This window comes from Pan troglodytes, chromosome 21 (genome assembly GCF_028858775.2).
Source record: "Pan troglodytes isolate AG18354 chromosome 21, NHGRI_mPanTro3-v2.0_pri, whole genome shotgun sequence".
In the NCBI taxonomy this organism is placed as follows: domain Eukaryota; kingdom Metazoa; phylum Chordata; class Mammalia; order Primates; family Hominidae; genus Pan; species Pan troglodytes.
In genome coordinates, this window is record NC_072419.2 from 11716905 (window position 1) to 11736994 (window position 20090).

Consider the following 20090-nt stretch of genomic DNA (forward strand, 5'->3'; position numbering starts at 1 on the left):
CAAGGCCATAGCGTTTGCCTCCTGGGAGATGTAAATCCCTTCTTGGGCATGAAATCATCGGCTTTGAGCAAAGGGGTGTTACCCAGTGAGCCAGTCCGTCATCAGCAGGTGTTGGAGGGCGTCCTCCCGGTTGATGGGTTGTTTCCTGCACCGTGTGGGCTCTGGTGGGTAGGGGAGGAGAGTAGGAAGGAGGCCATCTTGGCGGGGACAGTGGCGGGGGTGACGGGTGGGGGAGTGGACTCCTTTGGGTGAAGTGAAAGATCCGTGTAGGGGAGTTAAGGAAGGTAGGGATTGGTTTTATTACTGTGGAGGTTGAATGGCAGTATAGGACTTTGTAGCAGTAGTGGTGCTTTCCGAGATAGCAGTGATCAGGAGCCCTGTGTTTGGAAAACTGATCAGACAGTGATGTGTAGAATGGACTGAGGGAGCCTGGACCAGACTGAGGGAGCCTGGACCAGAATGAGGGAGACTGGTTCACTCGGGATTGCCCATGAGTGACCTGTAGATGTTTTCTTTGGCCCACATATTGCCTTAAAAATCAGAAAGTTTCTCCTAACAATCTAAATTTCTTGCCTGTCTTAGATAAGTGGAGGGTCCACCATCACTTTGTCACCTGATCAATGGTTGGCTGGAGCTGAGGATCATCTGTGCCCACCAATCCCTGTTGCCTTACACCAGGCTCACGGCTTCCCCTAATGCAGCCTATAACTTTTTGATGACTGGACGCAACGGACATTAGGGAGACACCAAGAAGGAAGAAAGCACAAGATTTGGTGACAGGATGTCAACAGAGCAGTTACACTAGGAGGAATGTTTTTGGTGAAAGATAATGAGATCATGGGTTTTTTTAAACAACTTTCGTGTTATTGCAGTTGACAGTGGACTATCCAAAGAGAACTGTTCCTACTGATTTTTAGAACATATATTTTGGCCAGGCACAGTGCTGCTTGCCTGTAATCCTAGCTTCTAGGGAGGCTGAGGCAGGAGGATCGCTTGAGCCCAGGAGTTTGAGACCCTGTCTCAAAAAACAAAAACAAAAACATATTTTGGAGAAAATTTAGGGCTGGGGCTGAGGATTTAGCAGTCGCTTGCAGAGACAAGATACTTTGAAGTCTCTAATTTTTCATTTGGCTATCCTGGTTCAGCCTGAAAGAATTCTGACTTACCTTGTACTACTAGTTGGTGAGTATGCAGATGTTTGGAGGCTCTGTAGCTCTGTTTAAGGGTGAGATCATGCTTGATGTCAGTGGGACTTTGTGGACCTAGAAGGTGTGAGGAGAGAGAGAAGAAAGAAGGCATGATAGCTGGTGGGCCATGTTTTTGAAAAGCTAACTATGTACAATAATTAGAATGTCAAAAAAAAACCTTGGGATTATGAGATGCAACATAAAGATTCTACCCTCCTTCCCGGACTCGTTGGATCCATCCCCCAGAGATAAAGTGCGAGTTGAACCGTCTTACTTTCACATCCTGTACTTTAGACTGGGAGGACCTGAGGAGCTGTCCAGCTAGAGGTGCACTTATATCACTTATACAGTGATAGAATGCCTGGGGTCATGAGGTCCACTTGTGGCATGTTGTTTCCTAAAAGACAGCTGCTATGCACTCTGTTAAAAGCCTGATGTTCATTACCGAGAACAAGACAATCAGTTCCTTACCCCATTATTCAGAACTTCTCAGTTGTCACTGAATTGTCATGTATGGGATTTTATTATTATTATTTTTTTAGACGGAGTCTCTCTCTGTCGCCCAGGCTGGAGTGCAGTGGCACGATCTCAGCTTACTGCAACCTCTGCCTCCCAGGTTCAAGCTAGTCTCCTGCCTCAGCCTCCTGAGTAGCTGGGACTACAGGCATCCGCCACCACACTCGGCTAATTTTTTTTTTTTTTTGAGAGGGAGTTTCGCTCTTTTGCCCAGGCTGGAGTGCAATGGCATGATCTTGGCTCATCGCAACCTCTACCTCCCAGGTTCAAGCAATTCTCCTGCCTCAGCCGCCCGAGTAGCTGGGACTGCAGGCGTGTGCTACCATGCCCGGCTAATGTTGTATTTTTAGTAGAGGCAGGGCTTCTCAATGTTGGTCAGGCTGGCCTCAAACTCCCAACCTCAGGTGATCCTCCCGCCTCAGCTTCCCAAAGTGCTGGGATTATAGGCGTGAGCCACTGTACCTGGCCTTTTTTTTTTTTTGTATTTTTAGTAGAGATGGGGTTTCACTGTATTGGCCAGGCTGGTCTTGAACTCCTGACTTCGTGATTTGCCCGCCTCGGTCTCCCAAAGTGCTGAGATTACAGACGTGAGCCACCACACCTGGCCATGTTTGGGGTTTTTAATAAGGGAACATTTTAAAAACTGTGAAATCTATTATTTGTCTTTGAATGTATATAGTAAACTTTTGTTTGTTGGTTTGTTTTTTTGTTTTTTTTGAGACAGAGTTTCGCTCTTGTTGCCCAGGCTGGAGTGCAATGGCACAATCTCGGCTCACTGCAACCTCCGCCTCCCGTGTTCAAGCAATTCTCCTGCCTTAGCTTCCTCAGTACCTGGGATTACAGGTGCCTGCCATCACGCCTGGCTAATTTTTTTGTGTTTTTAGTAGAGACGAGGTTTCACCATGTTGGCCAGGTTGGTCTCGAACTCCTGACCTCAGGTGATCTACCCACTTTGGCCTCCCAAAGTGCTGGGATTACAGGTGTGAGCCACCGTGCCCGGCCCATAGTAAACTTTTAAAAAATCCTGATTTATTCTGTTTCATAGTTTGGGAAACACCTACTTCCATGACTTTGGCTTTGCCAATATTCTTGTGTTAGAACCCAAGGAAATTAGAAATAATAAATTTTAAGGAAATGCATTATGAAACGAACTTTTTAATTTCATAGTAGAAGAATCCAGTGAACAATTTTCAAGTCAGTGCTTTAAAAGCTCTGGAATAGGCTGGGTGCGGTGGCTTACTCCTGTAATCCCAGCACTTTGGGAGGCTGAGGTGGGCAGATCACCTGAGGTCAGGAGTTCGAGACCAGCCTGACCAACGGGGTTTTAGTAGAAACCCCGTCTCTACTAAAAATACAAAATTAGCCGGGCGTGGTGGTGCATGCCTGTAATCCCAGCTACTCAGGAGGCTGAGGCAGGAGAATCGCTTGAACTTGGGAGGCAGAGGTTGCGGTGAGCCGAGATTGCGCCATTGCACTCCATCCAGCCTGGGCAACAAGAGCCAAACAACGTCTTAAAAGAAAAGAAAAGCTCTGGAGGCTGGGCGTGGTAGCTCACGCCTGTAATCCCAGCACTTTGGGAGGCTGAGGCGGGTGGATCACGAGGTTAGGAGATCGAGACCATCCTGGCTAACACGGCGAAACCCCGTCTCTACTAAAAATACAAAAAATTAGCCGGGCGTGGTGGTGGGCGCCTGTAGTCCCAGCTACTCGGAAGGCTGAGAGGCAGGAGAATGGCGTGAACCTGGGAGGCGGAGCTTGCAGTGAGCCGAGATGGCGCCACTGCACTCCAGCCTGGGCGACAGAGCAAGACTCTGTCTTAAAAAAAAAAAAAAAAAAGCTCTGGAGTAAACTTGAAAGATTCCTCAAAATGTTACAGTTGCTTAACTGCTGTGGCAAAACTGTCTTGTAAATAGAAAATTAGTATCAAAATAATCTGGAGAATGTTTATTTATAAAAGTCAGAAGGTATTTTGTTATATTTAGCATCTGAGAATGGAATTTTCAAAGCCAATTGCTAATAAAGGAAATGTTCTCCTCTGGGAACTGTGCTTATAATTTTAAAGTCCCAAAGCACGGTATAGTTGCCAAACTAAGAAACTTGGAGTTTAGGCTTTGGGAATGATCCTCTTCCTACCCAACCATATTTTTCTGATGGAGCTTAGGAAAGCAAAGGATGAGATGTGGTCTGAAAGATTGGCATCTTAAAATTTATGATTGAGTTGGCATTTCAGGAGATTTTGTTTTGGAAGTTAGCGTATAGGTTCTGGGGTTTTCTGCTTTACTTAATTGCTGAAGTGCTATTTAAATTAGAGCTTTACTTATTTCAAGGCTTCCTTTCTAGATAGATGAAACCCATATGGAGAGGAAATAGTGACATCATTTAGAAAGGGGAGTTTAAATCTTAACTGAAGATAGCGTGTAAGAGCAGGGGCTTGGGTCGGTTACATCTACCTTGAGCCTGGGCTCCGCCACATAAAGGCTGTGTAACTTTGAGTAGATCATGGAAGTTGTGGCAGCCTCAGTTTGTCCATCATTAAAATGGGGGTCATAAAATTGTATGTGTTTTACAGGATATTCATGTGGATTAAATGTATGTATGGGCTGACAGCAGAGCTTGTCACATAATATGTTAGCTGTGTTGCTACTGATTAAAATAGATTTTTATAGAAAAACTTTAATATTCATCTTACACTCTTGAAAGGTGATTAAATCTTCAAGTTATATATATTTGTAGAACCTATTCATATTCATTACCTTTTAAGGAAAGTTTTCTAGAAAGGACTTAGCCTTCTATGACCTATCTTCGGTTTGTTTTCAATTTTAATTTTTTTTTTTTTTGAGATGGAGTCTCGCTGTGCCACCCAGGCTAGAGTGCAATGATGTGTTCTTGGCTCACTGCAGCCTCTGCCTCCTGGGTTCAAGTGATTCTCCCATCTTAGCCTCCCGAGTAGCTGAGATTACAGTCACATACCTCCACGCCCAACTAATATTTTTATTTTTAGTAGATGCAAAGTTTCACCATGTTGGTCAGGCTGGTCTCAAACTCCTGACCTCAGGTGATCCACCCGCCTTGGCCTCCTGAAGTGCTGGGATTACAGGCGTGAGCCACCGCGCCCGGCCTCTTTTTGGTTTATTTTCTTGCGGAATTTTTCTGTACTCAAATCACAGGCTTTAACTGTAGAAGGACCACTGAACATTGTTGTATGCAATTACCTTCTTTTATAATTAAAAATGGTTTTCAATAGACTTTGAGATTGAACTACTCAAATAAAATATTAAAGAACTATAACTACTTCAGGTATAAGAGAAATGCTTAATTTTTTTCAAGAAAATTTTTTTATGTTGAGAAATAATTTGGGAATTAAAAAAATCAGTAAACCTTAACTATGATTCCCAGGCTTAACAGGGAGAGGAGGTGAAAGATTGTTTTCTCATATAACCAATTATTTTATGTTTCTTATTTTTGTTGCTCAAACAGTATGATTTTATTTAAAAAACTCAATTACTGCATGATTTTTGACTATTTAAAATTAGTTTTTCCAAAATCTATTTTTAAAAAATGTTTTGTGTTTGCCCAGGTTAACATGGTATTTCATTAGAAGAATTTTTATCGGCCAGGCGCGGTGGCTCACGCCTGTAATCCCAGCACTTTGGGAGGCTGAGGCGGGCGGATCACGAGGTCAGGACATTGAGACCATCCTGGCTAAGATGGCAAAACCCCTTCTCTACTACAAAAAAAAAAAAAAATTAGCTGGGTGTAGTGGCGCCCGTAGTCCCAGCTACTCAGGAGGCTGAGGAGAATGGTGTGATGGCGTGAACCCGGGAGGCGGAGCTTGCAGTGAGCCGAGATCACACCACTGCACTCCAGCCAGGAGGACAGAGCGAGACTTCATCTCAAAAAAAAAAAAAAAAAGAATTTTTATCATCTTTTAAAAATGTTAAATTGCTCTCCTTGGTTGTTAGGACTAGAAGGGACTTTAAAGGTGTTTTTTATTTTTAGGAACAGGGTCTCACCTTGTTGCCCAGGCTGGAGTGTAGTGGCACAGTCATAGCTCACTACAGCTTTAAACTCCTGAGCTCAAGCCATCCTCCTACCTCAGTCTCCTGAGTAGCTCAGGACTACAGGCCTGAGCCATGGCACCCGGCTTGAGGTAGTTATTTTATAGAAGAGGATGCCACAGCTCAGAGAGTTTAAGTTATTAGCTCAAGATGATTTAGTTGGTTAGATACAGAATGGTTCGTATTATGAAGGTCTTCTATTTATTTATTTTTTGAGACGAAGTTTCGCTGTTGTTGGCCCAGGCTGGAGTGTAATGGTATAATCTCAGCTGACCGCAACCTCTGCCTCATGGGTTAAAGCAATTCTCCTGCCTCAGCCTCCTGAGTAACTGGGATTATGGGCATGCCACCATGCCCAGCTAATTTTGTATTTTTAGTAGAGATGGGGTTTCTCCGTGTTGGCCAGGCTGGTCTCGAACTCCTGACCTCAGGTGATACTCCCGCCTCAGCCTACCAAAGTGATGGGATTACAGGCGTGAGCCACCGCGCCTGGCCTATGAAGGTCTTCTAATTCCCAGTTGTTGTTTTTTATTTTTTTCTCATAGAATTAATTTACAGACTTTAAAAGCTTCTTTATTGATTAACATTGATAGATATGATACCCAAATATTACCTATTTTTCTTATTTGGCTACAAAATCAAAAAAATACTATATAAATCTTTCAAAATGTTAAATGTTAAAAAGGTCTCAGAGTAAATGTGGAGACTCTTTGCAGAAAAAAATGTATGTGTTTTATAGAGAAAGTTGATTAGTTTCAGTTTTCCTGGTTATCGGATGACTGTGATTTAGACATTTGTGAGCACTTTCCTGGGAGCGGCCACTCTGGTATCCTTGAAAGGCACTCCCAGCGCAGTGCTTGAAGACCACAAGGCACCTCACCCAGGCAGTGGGTGAGGCTGCTTGGAAGAAATGCTTTCCAGTTAATGACTGTTAGCATGAGAACCATTTGTTCTAGTAATAAGCAGTCATTCAGTATTCAGCGCTTCTCTTTAGAACATTCACTGACTGTAGGGTCTGCTGTGGACAGTGTCTGTATTTCTGAGAGGGGCTGGTGTTATCAGTGTTCATAAGGATATTATTCAGAATTTTATGCCTGTTTTGACTCCACATAATCAATTTTTTCCCTATCGATTTAAATAAATAATACAATCTTTTTAAAATCAATAATATTTAAGAGTTTTATTTTTATTTATTTATTTATTTTTTGAGATGGAGTTTCTCTTGTTGCCCAGGCTGGAGTCCAATGGCGTGATCTCAGCTCACTGCAACCTCTGCCTCCCGAGTTCAAGTGATTCTCCTGCCTCAGCCTCCCGAGTAGCTGGGATTACAGGCGCCCACCATCACACCCAGCTAATTTTTATATTTTTAGTAGAGACAGGGTTTCACCATGTTGGCCAGGCTGGTCTCAAATTCCTGACTTCAGGTGATCTGCCTGCCTTGGCCTTCTAAAGTGCTGGGATTACAGGCGTGAGCCACCGCACCCGGCCGACTGCATATTTAAATTGGTAAGGTAGAAAATGAGCGTGAGAGTCTAACAGCTGATGGATATGGGAACATAATACTTGATAAAATCATTCAGAATATGTTTGATAAACAAGAAGATTGTATAAAACCTGCACTGTCCTACTAATGTAAAGCATTTCTCCTCCCTCACTTTATTCTCAACCTTACAACTGCCAGAAATTATATAATCTTGAATATATTTGAGAAACTCTTTTTAAAATGAATCTTGTAACTAATTTCTTTTTTGAATTTATATATATAAATATATATATATATACTTATTTTATAATAGAGACAGGGTCTTAAAATGTTGACCATTGAACTTCTGAGTTCAAGCGATCTTCTCGCCTTGGCCTCTCAAAGGGCTGGTACAGCGTGAGCCACCGTGCCCGGCCATTGTAACTAATTTCGCAGGGCAGATAATCATCCTTTAAACTGTTTGAAAAGATTTGAGTGTTACTATTTCTGGTTTTCACACTTTTCCATCTTTTCTAGGATCCACGTAGGTGGAGGACATTCCTCTCCACAGTTTGTTAACCTACATTCTATGTGGTTAAGGTCTCCCAGCCCTTCTGGACTGGCACTAGAGGCTGTTGGGGGTGAAAAAGTACAGCTGTTTGTGTATCATACTGCCTCTGGTTCAGAAAAGAGATGGACACTGACTCTTCACTATTAATTTTGCCAAAGTCTCCTTGAAAGAATACTAATTTGTTCCTGGCATTGGGCAGGGTTCCTGCCTTCCAAGTCTTGTCATGTGGTGGTTACTTGGCTGGGGTAATAGTGAGGCACCCCCTCCCCACCTCCATGTATGGTCCCCACCGGGCAGCTTCCTATGCCAGTCACTGATATTTGTTCTCATGTTGTTTGCCCCAACAGTAGGGATGGCATTGAGCCCACTAAGTTGACTGACCTTTTGAAGAAAGTTAAACTTTATGGTGTTATTTTGAGTAGGCAGTCTGTGGTTCAGAATTTGTAGGGAGCAAAGGGTACTCTGTGAAGTTTCCTTTCTCCCACCTGCCCCTCCCCAGGGACAGCCTCATGCCACACTGTGGTTCTCATGAGCACTGCTGTATGTGTGGAAGGACCTGACCTGTCCTACCAAAGTCAGACATCTTTTTGATTTGTTGTCTTTGGCAGAAGCTCCTTTGTATTAAGGTCACCATAGGGCCAGCTTGGGGCTTCTCTGTAAAGACTTTGCTGAGGTTTTGAGAGTTCCTGGGACTTGGGATTTACGGGCAACACTCTCTGCACCTGGGTCTCTGATGTGGAGAGGATGTCTGCCATTGACACCGAACCCCTGAGTGGGCAACTCTCAGAGCCATATCTCCACAGTCCATGCCTGGCTAGTCCTGCGGTTTCAGTGGTCTACAAGACATTCCTAGGTGCATGCCCTTCAGTCCACACAAACTGACTTTGTCTCAAATCTGAATTCTCTCATTCTACTCTTACCACCCTCCTTCAGTTTCTTTCTTCTGCAATAAAATCCCAGATGACTCGGTTACTCAGGCTTGAAATCTCCTATTCCTTTGTTCCCGTGCCCAGGGCAGGATGCAGATTCTAACCAGGTGTGACTTGGAATCCTTATCTGTTTGTTGTTTGTTTGTTGTTTGTTGTCTGTTTGTTGCTCTTGGAGACTTCAACATTTCAGGACTGCAGTATTGTAAATGCCTGCAGTATCCTAAATCCGAATTCCTTACCCCTCCTGGAATCCTTATCTGTCTTTTACTCTTTGAGATTTCCCAAATTTCAGGATTTAAATTGCTTGCCTTGTTGTAAACCCTGTGAATTGAGCTCCCTCCTGTTAGGATTTGCTCTAGGTCCCTCCTAATCCATCTTGTTCTTTGTATCTTTCAGGAGTTCTGAAACTACCCTAATAATTATTGGGGGGGTGGGGTGGAATGATAGAATTCTGGCTCTTTTTCATAATGCTTAAACTTTAAGATCCTTTGTAGTCTTCTGTCTCTCATTTCCTTGCAATTCTTGTTTTAGGTTCAGGGGGTACATGTGCAGGTTTGGTACATGGGCAAATTGCACGTTGCTGAGGTTTGGTGTACAAATGATTTTGTCACCTAGGTAGTGAGCATAGTACTAGATGGGTAGTTTTTCAATCCTCACCAGCCTCCCCCTCTCCACCCTCAAGCCCTGGTGTCTGTTGTTCCCCTCTTTGTGTCCATGTGTAGCTCCCAGTTCACTCTGCAAGTGAGAACATGTAGTATTTGGTTTTCTCTTCTTGCATTAATTTGCTTAGGATAATGACCCCTAGCTGCATCCATGTTGCCGCAAAGGATATGATTTTATTCTTTTTTATGTAGCCTTCTCTCTTAACTGGCCTTTCTCCCTGCTTGGTGCCTCTGTGTCATGGATCTTGATTCTTGCTCTTTCCTACCTCTGAAATGTGTTCTTTCTGTCACCCTCCCTCATTTCTACCCTTTTTTTTTTTTTTTGAGATGGAGTCTCGCTCTGTTGCCCAGGCTGGAGTGCAGTAGCGTGATCTCGGCTCACTGCAGCCTCCACCTCCCAGGTTCAAGCAATTCTTCTGCCTTAGCCTCCCTAGTAGCTGTGACAACAGGTGCTTGCTACCACACTTGGCTAATTTTTGTATTTTTAGTAGAGTTGGGTTTCACCATGTTGGCCAGGCTGGTGTCGAAGGCCTGACCTCAAGTGATCTGCCCGCCTTGGCCTCCCAAAGTGCTGGGATTACAGACATGAGCCACCGCACCTGACCTTTCTACCTATTTAAGTCTTATTTTTTCAAAAATTATCTCAGAGCATCTCTGGCTAGAAGAGACGTAAGCATGTATTATTAAAAATTACAGAAGTAGGTCTCTACAAAAATATTTTTTAAAATTTGCTGGGCGTGGTGGTGCATGCCTATAGTCCCAGCTACATGGGAGGCTGGGGCAGGAGGATCACTTGAGCCCAGGAGTTTGAGGCTGCAGTGTAGCCCACTGCACTATAGCTTGGGCAACAGAGCAAGACAATGTCTCAAAAAATATACATGCGCTCTAAATATTGCTCAAGTTTTTAAACATTTTGACCCAGCATTAAAAAAAATTTTTAGTTGACATATTTATGGGATACAGAGTGATATTTCCATACGTGTGTTCAGTGTATAATAATTAAATCAGGATAATTAGCATATCCATAACCTCAAACATCATTTCTTTTTTGTTTTTTTTTTGAGATGGAGTCTCGCTCTGTCGCCCAGGCTGGAGTACAGTGGCATGATCTCGGCTCACTCCAAGCTCCGACTCCCGGGTTCACGACATTCTCCTGCCTCAGCCTCCCGAGTAGCTGGGACTACAGGCACCCGCCACCACGCCCAGCTAATTTGCATATTTTTTAGTAGAGATGGGGTTTCGCTATGTTAGCCAGGATGGTCTTGATCTCCTGACCTCGTGATGCGCATGTCTCAGCTTCCCAAAGTGCTGGGATTACAGGCATGAGCCACCGCGCCTGGCCACATTTATCATTTCTTTAAATTTTTTTTTTTTTTTTTGTAGAAACAGGATCATGCTGTGTTGCTCAGGCTGGTCTCGAACTCCTGGCCTCAAGTGATCCTCTTTCCTCAGCCTCCTAAAGTGCTGGGATTACACGTGAGCCACCATACCCAGCCTCGAGTTGATTTTTGTATATGGAGAGAGATAGGATAGGGTTCCAGTTTCACTCTTTGGCATATAGATATCCAGTTTTCACAGCACCATTTATTGAAGAGGCTGTCCTTTTCCCAGTGTGTGTTCTTGGTTCCTTTGTGGAAAATCAGTTGACTGTAAATGCATAGATTTATTTCTGAGTTCTCAATTCTGTTCTGTTTGTCTGTGTGTCTATTTTAATTTAATTTAATTTGTTAATTAATTTTATTTATTTTTGAGATGGAGTTTTGCTCTTGTCACCCAGGCTGGAGTGCAATGGCGCCATTTTGGCTCACTGCAACCTCTGCCCTCCAGATTCAAGCCATTCTCCTGCCTCAGCCTCCCAAGTAACTGGGATTACAGGCATGCACCACCATGCCCAGCAAATTTTTGTATTTTTAGTAGAGACAGGGTTTCACCACGTTGGCCAGGCTGGTGGCGAATTCCTGACCTCAGGTGATCCACATGCCTTAGCCTCCCAAAATGCTGGGATTACCCGGGAGGCTGAGGCAGGAGAATCGCTTGAATCTGGGAGGTGGAGGTTGCAGTGAGCCAAGATCGCACCACTGCACTGCAGTATGGTTAAAATAACCGTACTACCTAAAACAATGTGCAGATTCGCAGATATTTTTTAAATCCTGAAATCTATATGGGATCACAAAAGATCCCAAATAGCCAAAGTGATCCCAAGCAAAAAGAACAAAGCTGGAGACATCACACTACCTGATTTCAAAATGTACTGTGAAGCTATCACAACCAAAACAACATGGTATTGGTATAAAAACAGACACACAGGCTGGGCGTGGTGGCTCATGCCTGTAATCCCAGCACTTTGGGAGGCCAAGGTGGGTGGATCACTTGAGGCCAGGAGTTCGAAACCAGCCTGGCCAAAATGGTGAAACCTCATCTTTACTAAAAGCACAAAAATTAGCCCGGTGTGGGAGCCTGCACCTGTAATCCTAGCTACTTGGGTGGCTGAGGCTAGAACTTGGATTTGCTTGAATTGAATTGCTAGAACTTGGGAGGTGGAGGCTGCAAGTGAGCCGAGATCATGCCATAGCACTCCAGCCTAGGCAACAGAGCCAAGACTCTGTATCAAAAACAAACAAAAAAAGAAGTGCTACTGATTTTTGTATGTTGTTTTTGTGTCCTACAACTTTAGTGAATTAGTTTATCAGTTCCAAGAGTTTTTTGGTGTTTTTCAGTTTTTCTATATGTAAGACCATGCCATCTGCAAAGAGGGATAGTCTGACTTCTTCCTTTCTAATTTGGATGCTCTTTATTTCTTTCTCTTGCCTAATTTCCCCGGCTATGATTTCCAATACTATGTTGAATAAGATTGGTGAAAGTGGACATCCTTGTCTTCTAGTGCTGAGAGGAAGGCTTTCAGCTTTTGCCTATTCAGTATGATGTTAGCTGTGGGTTTGTCATATATGGCCTTTATTATGTTGAGGTAGGTTCCTTCTATACTTAATTTATTGAGAGTTTTTATTGTGAACCGTTGTTGAATTTTACAAGTGCTTTTTCAGCATCCTTTTTTTTTTTTTTTTTTTTTTGAGATGGAGTCTCACTCTATCACCCAGGCTGGAGTGCAGTGGCACGATCTCAGCTCGCTGCAACCTCCACCTCCCGGGTTCAAGCAGTTCTCCCTGCCTCAGCCTCACGAGTAGCTGGGATTACAGGCGCCTGCCACCACGCCCAGCTAATTTTTGGTATTTTTTAGTAGAGACGGGGTTTTGCCATGTTGGCGAGGCTGGTCTTGAACTCCTGACGTCAGGCGATCTGCCCACCTTGGGCTCCCAACGTGCTGGGATTACAGGCGTGAACTGCTGCACCTGGCCAGCATCAATTGAAATGATCATATGGTTTTTGTCCTTTATTCTGTTGATATAGCATCATTTTTATTGATGTGCCATTTTCATTTTGTGGCTGTATCTCAACTTACTGAACCAAGCAGGCATTTAAGTTGTTTTAAGGTTTTTGCTATTGTAAGTGATGCTGCAGTATGGTATTCTTAGATAAGTGCCTTTGTTTGGAACTGCTGACTCAAAGGGATGTACTTTGTTTAGGTTTTGATACAATTAATATATTCCCTTCTGCAGTAAATTTGTAGCCACTCTGAATGCCTGTCTTTGTGATCTCTCCTCCCTGCAGAGTAATACTGAGTATTCACTTGTTTCTTGATTTTAGCAGAGGCATTTTAGTCTACTGATTACAATCATAAACTCAGGAGTTGGACTCCTTGGTTTATAGCCTAGTTCAATCATTAAGTTGTGTCTGTTTTCTCACCTGAACAATAGGGCTGAGAATAGTATCAACCTTATAGGGTTGTTCTGAGGCATTATCATTTCTTTCCTTTACAAATTGTGTCTTAGAGCTCAAGTAGTTGATTAGGGAAAGTTTCTCTTCATAGAATAGATGATGAAGTGATATAATTAAAATACTTAAAATTTCCAATCCCCAATGAATTGATAGAATGAGGCAGTAATCATCAATGCTGCTACCATCACAGAAACAACCAAATACTATGTACCTCCTGATGGAGAAATCTTGTCATAAAATCATATTTGAGCTTGATCAAGACTCTAGTTCTAAGTGCTGGTTTATAGGAAATTCAAGAGACTGAAGAACACATGGACCTGGTTGCTTTAGTAAATAAGTGTGTGTGTAAATTTCTTTTTCCATGTCTGTGATTTCCTGGCTTATAATTCTGAAAGCCCTTATTAAAGTCTCTTGTTATAACTTCAGGGCACTTGGAAACTCAGAAGCAGGCCTCCAAAAATAAAATCTCCCTCTCTGACCATCTCATCCTCCCCTTTCTCCTGCTCCTTTCTCTCCCCAAGGCAGGAATCTTCTCCTGCCTTTCTATCTTGGAGCTGGCCATAAAAAATTATCTGGCTTTCCTTGTTTGATTGCTATAAGACCCTCATTTCAAAACCCTATATCCTGGAGGAAAGACTGCTGCACAGGGAGGCTAAGAAGAATCTGAACAGACAGGACTTGCTGGGTTTCTCCACTTAGTCTATTAGTATTAGATAGTATCCTTTTTGTTTAGTCACATTTCTGCATGGTTGTCCATGCAATGTGTGCATCTAATGAAGTCTCTATAAAAGGCTTTAGAGGACAGGGTTCAGGGAACTCCTGAGTAGCTGAACATGTGGAGGCTTACAGGAAGGTGAACACATGCTGGGAGGGTGGTGCACCCCAGCTCCACTGGGACAGAAGCTCTTGCACTGGAGACTCCGAAGCTCTTGCAATGGGGACTCTTCCAGACCTCTCCCTATATATCTCTTCATCTGGCTGTATATTTGTATCCAATATACAATATTGTATTGGGTGGGGGGTGATGGGGACTCCAGCTTGAAACTGGTAGATCAGAAATTCTTGAGCCTCAGATCTACAACTGATGGGAAAGAGGGGGTGGTCTTGTGGGACTGAGCTCTCAACCTGTGGTTTCTGAAGCTGTCTCTAGGCAAATAGTGGCTAAAGTGAATTGAATTGGATGGTACCCAGCTACTGTCCGCTGCAGAATTGATTGCTTGTTGAGTGTGTGGGGAGACATCCAAAACATTTGGTCACAGAAGTCTTCTGTGATTGTTGTTACAGTGTGAGAACAGAGGGGAAAAAAACGAGTTTGAGTTTTACCACTTTCACACACTACTCTCTCTGATTTCAAAAAACATGGAAGAGTGGGGAGCGATAGAGATAGATATGAAAGGTAAAACCTATAGATTAAAAGACTTTAGGTGCTGGTTCACTTGTGCCTGTAATTCCAGCGCTCTAAAGGCTGAGGTGGGAGGATGGCTTGAGGCCAGGAGTTCCAGACAAGCCTGAGCAATAGAGTGAGACCCTATCTCCTAAATAAAATATTTAAGGCCGAGTGCGGTGGCTCACATCCATAATGCCAGCACTTTGGGAGGCTGAGGCAGGTGGATCAATTGAGGTCAGGAGTTTGAGACCACCCTGGCCAGCATGGTGAAACCCCATCTCTACTAAAAATAGAAAAATTAGCCTGGCATGATGGTGCATGCCTGTAATCCCAGCTGCTCGGGAGGTTGAGGCAGGATAATCGCTTGAACCCAGGAGGTGGAGGTTGCAGTGAGCCAAGATCACGCCACTGCATTCCGACCTGGGTAACAGAGCAAGACTCCATCTAAAAAAAAAAACTTAAGGCATATTAATGATTTCTGGATCTAATTTGGATCCTGATCCAATCAAACTGCAATAAAGAGAAAGAATTGAAGTTATTGGGTAAATCTGAATATTGGATATTTAAAATAAAGGAATTGTTAATTTTTTAGGTGTGATATTGGCATGGTGATGTATATTCCTCCTGTATAAAAAGCACTAACCATAAAAGAAACTGTTGGTAAATTGAGCAACATTAAAATTAAGAACTTATGTTTATTGAACCACAGTATTAAGAGTGAAAAGGAAGGCCACAGGCAATGAGAAGATATTTATAACAAATGTATCTGATGCAGGGCTAATTTCTAGAATCTATAAATAATTACTTCAAAATAAATGTATATAAAAAGACAACTCAGTAGAAAAATGGGCACTTTGTTTTTTTATTTTTTTTGAGACAGGTTCTCACTCTGTTGCCCGGTTGGAGTGCAGTGGCTCACCAAAGCCTCAAACTGCTGGGATCAAGGGATCCTCCTGCCTTTGCCTCCCTAATAGCTGGAAATACAGGCAAACACCACCATGTCTGGCTAATTTTTGTATTTTTTTGTAGAAACAGGGTCTCACTATGTTGACCAGGCTGGTCTTGAACTCCTGGGCTCAAGCATTCCTCCTGCCTCAGCCTCCCACAGTGCTGGTATTATTGGTGTGAGCTACCATGCCCAGCCAAAAATGGGCACTTCAGATGATCAATAAACATGAAAAGATGCCTAGTATCATTAGTCATCTGAGAGGTGCAAAATTAAAACCCTCGATAAGATACAACTGCACACCCACTAGATTGGCTAAAATTAAAAAGAATGAAAATTTTGACGGTTGGCAAGTATATGGAGCAAGAGGACCTTTCATAGACTGCTTGAGGGAGTATAGATTGGCACAATCATTCTGGAAAACTGTTTGACAATATTTACTAAAGCTAAATATACACAGACTTTGTGATCAAGCAGTTCCACTCTTAGGTGATTGCCCAGTAGAAATCTGTACATGTATTCACTGAAAGTCAAGTTCCAGAACATTCAAAGCAGTGTTCTTTGTAGTAGCCCCAAACTTCAAACAATCCAAATTGTGAATAATGCTGCTAGGAACATGAGTGTACAAATATCTGTTTGAGTCTCTGCTTTCAGTTCTTTTTCTTTTTCTTCTTCTTCTTCTTTTTTTTTTTTTTTTTGAGACAGAGTCTTGCTCTGTCATCCAGGCTGGAGTGCTGTGAATAATGCTGCTAGGAACATGAGTGTACAAATATCTGTTTGAGTCTCTGCTTTCAGTTCTTTTTCTTTTTCTTTTTCTTCTTCTTCTTCTTCTTCTTCTTCTTCTTTTTTTTTTTTTTGAGACAGAGTCTTGCTCTGTCATCCAGGCTGGAGTGCAGTGGCATGATCTTGGCTTACTGCAACCTCTGCCTCCTGGGTTCAAGCGATTTTTGTGCCTTAGCCTCCCGAGTAGCTGGGACTTCAGGACTGTGCCACCATGCTCTGCTAATTTTTGTATTTTTTGTAGAGACAGGGTTTTCCCATGTTGGCCAGGCTGGTCTTGAACTCCTGGCCTCAAGTGATCCGCCCACCTTGACTTCTCAAACTGCTGGGATTATAGGCATGAGCCACCACGCCCCCGCCTGCTTTCAGTTCTTTTGGGTATATACCCAGAAGAACTGGATTGCTGGATCATATGGTAATTCTGTTTAATTTTTGGGGAACTGCCACACTTGGGTATTCTTGTATTTTAGAAACTTCTTGGTTTTAATTTCTTCTGTAGATATAATCTACATAAACAACTATTGGGATCCTCAGTAATTCAAGAACTACTTTAATGAACTGTATTATCAAGGAGAGGGTTGAAGCAGCCATTGTCAGTGAGTGTAGAAAGTGATAACGTGGGTGAGTTGGGTGACATACTCTTTTGCTCTCAAGTGACCCAGTTTGGGTGATAATTATATGGCCCCCCTAGTAATGGAGTTCATATTAGGCAGATGGTCACACTTGGTAATGAAGTCGCCTTAGTGTTGGTGTTCCTGTGGAGCTCCCTGAACTCGCAAACTTTAATCTTCCTATGATGGCCAACCTTGGTGGACCAAGGTTTAGAATGAAAGAAATTGCTTTGGAGACTACATATCTCTTTTGAGATTTGACATACTTACCAAAATGAGTAATGATTCTGACGTTCTTCCAGTGTTATTTGAAATTCAACATGAAACTTTTCCTACATGTTTCTTTGTTAAAAATGTTGAGTAAATTTTGAGACAAAATGTACATTTTTTTCGTATAAACATTGAAACCATCATGTTGAGGATTACATGCATTCTGTGAAGTTTGTGTATTAACAATCCGTGTATGTCTTCCCAGGAAAATGTTAACTGCAGAGGGTTTGCAAGCTGTGTTGGCTTGATCCGGTCCTTTCCCCCTCTGGCTTGCAGAACATATCACTTCCTCCCTAAGTGAGGCAGCATGAAGCCCCATCCAGTTACTTCTATTGTGAGTGGCTCAGAGTTCAGCATCACAGTTTAATGCCCAGTAGTCTCCTTCTTGGGTCTAGTGACTGTGTACCAAAGGGTTATCTGTCCTCCCTTTCCCCTCCAACTGCATTTGTGGAAGAGGAACAGGATGGAGCAGGGCAGAATAACCAAAATAAGCTTTCCTATTCTGACAAGGAAAGAATGGGGAGACAAGTCACAGTAGTGTCTTGGCTCACCTCTCTCCTGAGTGGAAATTGGACTAAGATCTCTGGGCGTGTAGACGGATGGAGTCTTTTGCCCGGTAGGCCTCATTTTAGGGCGAATGGGTAGAAAGGAAAGACCCCCCCCCCCGCCCCCGCCACCAAATCCAAGAATTGGGAGAGTTCCATTCTAGGGCTCAGTATTCATGCTGGAAGCTTAAATTAACCCAGATGGTCTGTTTTGTTTATTTAAAGATAAACCTAGTTTTGAGCCTGGAGGAATAGCCACGTTCTCTGCAGGTGAGTCTGGGAATAGAGCTTGTAATTTGTATAGTTGTTTCAGTGTACAGACCTTCAATTTCTGTTACAATCCCTAGTTCTTGCTCTCATCCACTATCCCGTTTGCCAGATATCAGTCTGGAGCTTCTCCAGGGTTTCAGAGGGCAGACGCTCCTTCTTCCTCCAGAGCCTTCCTGAAGTACACTCTTGGCTGCATTTTCTGTTTTGTTTCATCCATCTTAGCTCTTCAGACTATTTTGTCATCCAGAAATTTGCTGAAATCTCACATCCACTGGTGATGCCTGTCCCCTGCTGTTTCTAAGGCCATAGTGTCCTTCCTTGCTGTACTTACTGACATTCATTTCATTGGGATATTGGGGCCCAAAGCATGGGCTTTATCTCCTATCTTCTGCAGGAAGTTCCAAGTTGTGTGTTTTGCTTTTTGTGGTTTTTTTTTTTTTTTTTTTTTTTGAGACAAAGTCTCGCTCTGTTGTCCAGGCTAGAGTGCAGTGGTGTAATTATGGCTTACTACAGCCTTGACCTCCCACACTCAGTCAACCCTCCCACCTCAGCCTATGGAGGATCTGGAGCCATAGGCATGCGCCACCATGCCCAGCTATTTTTTAAATTTTTGTAGAGATGGAGTCTCACTATGTTGCCTAGGCTGGTCTCAAACTCCTGGGCTCAAGTGATCCTCCCACCTTGGCCTCTCAAAATGTTGGGATTACAGACATGAACCACTGCGCCCATCCAATTTTGAGAAACTGAGCTGGCATTACAACATAGAAGCAGGCAGTTGCAACACTTTTGTTGACATTTTTTAGTTTTGTTTTGTGTATGTGATGAAGGATAAAAATGGTTCCTCTTGATTGATGACACTTGTGAATTCTGGGCTTCTGCTCTTGGCATTAAGATAGGCAGGTGCTGACAATGACCCTGGGAATTGCTTGTGTTTAGTTTGAGGTGGGTGATGAAGCAGAGGAGTCAGGGAGGGAAACCAATGAAAGAGTCAGGAGAGTTTGGGGTGCTACCAAAGCCTGAATGTTTTTGAGAGGGAGGAAGAGGTCAGTGTCAAGTGCAATGGGAGGGTGTTGAGTAGCATAAGGAGACGTGGTTTATCCCACCCTTGTGTGCTTCCCACAGTGGCCCAGATGACAGATGAAGATGCTGTCATCTTAGGTAATAGGACCTAAGTTTTTTTGAGCAGTAAACCTTTATAAAATACATTTGCTATTTTCTGGATGTTGCTGTTATTTATGATTTTTTTAGCGTCTATTCTTTTATGAAATAACTACCACTTTGCGTTTATAACCTGTTTCTTTAAACCATTACAACAAAATTTCAGGCTTTTATACCAAAAAATAGTCCGTGTCTTTTTAACTGCAAATGACCGAAAACTAAATATAATAAACAAGCTAGAAGTTTATTTTTCCTCACTTAAAAGAAGTCTGGAGCTCAGAATTCTGGCAGCTTCACAGTGTGTAGGATTCAGGTTTTGACTCTCTTGCCCTTCTACCTTCCTGAGTGTGTGGCTTCTATCTCTAGTATAGGATAGCTGCTAGAATTCCAGCCATCACTTCATACTTCAGTAAGGAGGAAGGAGAGAGAGGTCTGCTCCTTTCCTGTAAGGATGCTTTCTGAAAAACGCATGATTTCTGCTCACATGTCATTGGCCAGAACTAATTTGCATGTTCTTACCTAACTGCAAGGGAAGCTGGGAAATGTCCCTCCTGAGGGGTCATGTGCTTGGCTAAGCATTGAGGTTTCTATTACAGTGGAAGAAAAGGAGAATGGATGTTGGGAGACAACCAGCAGTCTCTCAGAACTCTTAAAGGCCTGAAGATGCCTGTTAAAAATGGACAGATCTAAGATGCAATACAGAGGAGACGCTGGGAGATTATAAGGATGGAGAGTAGATGAGACCAGTTGTGGTTGCTGGGAGTCTTCATTAGTAGTGGTAAGAGCTGATTCAATGACAGCCAGGCAGAAAGGGAAGGGGAACTGTTTTGTAGGTTTGGGGATAGGAAAGAGGGGGGTCAAGTATAGTCATAAGCAGCTGCCTGCACATCAGTAGTGGAGCCCA

General features: G+C 43.0%; 1 protein-coding gene across 8 annotated transcripts in view; it reads left to right on the forward strand.

The window, feature by feature from the left end:
- Nucleotides 1-20090, forward strand: part of CDS2 (CDP-diacylglycerol synthase 2) — a 66065-nt gene that overhangs the window by 774 nt on the left and 45201 nt on the right. The window contains exon 2 of one of the 8 annotated variants that reach the window (XM_063802477.1): nucleotides 583-1182. The gene's annotated coding sequence lies outside the window, so the exon portion shown is untranslated. 8 annotated transcript variants of the gene reach the window in all.